This window comes from Rhinolophus sinicus, chromosome 5, assembly GCF_057876585.1.
Source record: "Rhinolophus sinicus isolate RSI-liver-muscle chromosome 5, RSI-T2T, whole genome shotgun sequence".
In the NCBI taxonomy this organism is placed as follows: domain Eukaryota; kingdom Metazoa; phylum Chordata; class Mammalia; order Chiroptera; family Rhinolophidae; genus Rhinolophus; species Rhinolophus sinicus.
This window is the reverse complement of record NC_142505.1, coordinates 83645194-83647714: the sequence shown is the minus strand read 5'-3', so window position 1 is coordinate 83647714 and position 2521 is coordinate 83645194. Positions and strand designations below refer to the sequence as shown.

General features: G+C 38.2%; 1 pseudogene; it reads right to left on the bottom strand.

Moving 5' to 3' along the window:
- Positions 1-1378: 1378 nt before the first annotated feature.
- On the bottom strand, positions 1379-1789 carry LOC109451085 (enhancer of rudimentary homolog pseudogene; annotated as a pseudogene).
- Between the last annotated feature and the right edge of the window lie 732 nt (positions 1790-2521).

Here is a 2521-nt window from a genome sequence, read left to right as displayed (position 1 = left end):
ACCATCCAGACTGGGTCTGCCTTAGACCAGTAAAAACTAAAATAATAACCATAGTGCTAACAATGTATTAGGCAGATATGTACTGGGCACTATTCTAGGTACTTTACATGCATTATGTCAATTAATTCTTTCCCAACCTCATGAGTAAATATCATTACTCCTCTTTAATTGATTAGAGAGAGAAAGAGATTTTGACTTCCAGGTAAAGATGGAGGATTGAATACACATAAATGTGTTTGCTCCCATCCAAAATTCCATTATAAAAGTGACGTTTTAAAAAAGCCACACAATGCCTGGCACATAGTACTGGTTCATAAATATTTGTTGAATAAATAAATAAATAAAATAATGACTGAAAAAATTAACAAACCTACAAGGTAAATAAAGTAGACATTGAACTCATACCAACAAAAATTTGGAAGCTGGGATGAATATGCATGGACTTTGCAGACCTGAGAAAGCTGAATCCTAAGTCGGCTGTGGAGAAAGCCGAGGAGCAGAGAGATTATAGCTCAGATACCAGCTAAGGACTTGGGATACGATGCACTAGCTAAAAACAGGGGACTGGTTAAAAGTTGATTTAAGAACCAGTGGAACCCAGATCTCCTCCCCTACTCCAGTCAGCCATATAACTCCCTCTTCTCCACTTCGGCAGAAGACTGAGCTTTCTTCTCAGGAAAAGGTGGAACAGGCAGGCTCTGGATTAGAGAAAATCCTACAACTGAGGGTGAGGGTGCCATCAGAAAACAGGGGTCAAGCAGCATTGACATTCTAAATGCTGAGACCCTCTTTCCTGCCTTGGTTTCCAGAAAGCTGGCAGCCAGTTGTACTCTCCTGGCAGGAGATTGGAGACCCCTTCTCTAGGGTATTTGACTAGCCCAAGAGGAAAGATACAGAACACTAAAATCAAGAGTTTCCCAATGAAGGAGCTGGCTAGATCAACATACAGTAAAAATTAGTAAGACCCACACATGCAGATCTTCCAATAAATACATCATCATCATCATCATCATCATCATCATTATTATTATTGAAAGCATAATTAAAGAACATTTATTTGGTTTTCACTAAGACTTTATCTTGAGGACATAACTAAATTCCCCCTACCCCACCGCCACTCCAACATGAAGAAGGGTTAGTACAGTGAACGTTATAAAGCGGATATGAACAGGTTTTGAAGGACTGGAACCAACATAAGTCACAGAGAGCAACTTCCATCTAAATAATTATAAAAATGTTTAATTGAAAAAAGAAAGAAAGAAAGGAAAAGGGCGTGTCGGAAGTTTCAGACTAAATAAGATCCTCACATTTCATCTAATACAGTCAATCCTGGCGAGAGTGTACCAAAATGAAAACAGGATTGCTATAACACAAAACTTCCACTACTGCATGCTGTGTATACCTGTGTTCCAAGCCCACCCCAAACCCCTTAATGCTTCCAATACAACTATTTCCCGGCCTGTTGGGCTTGCCGACAAAGGAGCACATAGGTCTTCTCTTTAATCCAGTCTTTGTTATAAGGCTGGTATGCCTGGGTATCAGTTTGGTAAACAAGACAGCTGAGGTTGACCAATCATCAATGAAATCAAACAACTGACTGATATTATATGTGATAGAGGGGTTGTTGGGATTCATTCTCTTCAGATGATCTTCGTACATTTTACAAACGCCTCCAGATTCACAGTCAGCATTAAGTTCTGCCTTCTGGCCTCGTGGTAGGCTGTACCAGCCAAATGGTGTGAGACACACCAAACTCTTTCACTGCAGTCGCCGCCCACCAGTACCTCATTCTTAAATATGAACAAGAGGCATTAGACATTTGAGGAAAGCCAAATGAAAGGTAGAGACCAAAGGAAACATAACAAAGCATTTTGATGGAAATAGAAATAGAACATGAAGAAGAAATCTCTTTTATAAACTATCATTACTAATTACATAGTACATGTAGAAAAAATGGTACTCAAACATTACTGGTGGCAGTATAAGAATAGCCCATTTGGAAAGCAATCAAGGGTCTAGAAATTTATATGTTTTGATCCAAGAATCCGACTCCTGAGAATTCAAAGGAAATTCTTTAAAAAGCCAAGAGAAAACAAAGATATGAGGATATTCAAAAGTGTTCATAGATCATGTTTATAACAATATAATTTGGAAATACCCTTAGTAACTAACCATGAGGCACAACTAATTGTTGCAAAAAAAAAAAAAAAGTGAAGACTCTTTGATATCCGTTAAATGGAAAAAGCAGAAAAGAAAACCAAATCCCTGCTGCTATTACATCTGAGCCCAAAAGTAAGTCAGTAGTGTCCCTGAACAGGCATCAGAAGGGCACATGGAAAGGACGTGGACGTGTACCTGGACCGGGGCTATACATGGCTTTTTGTGTGTTTGGAAATTATCTTTAATGCTTTGCAAACATATTTAACTGGAACTTATGTTGGGATATTGGGGCCATTTTATCTCAATTTGCAATTAAAAAGAATTTCTGAAGTGAAAATTAAAAATTCAAACATTACAAAAA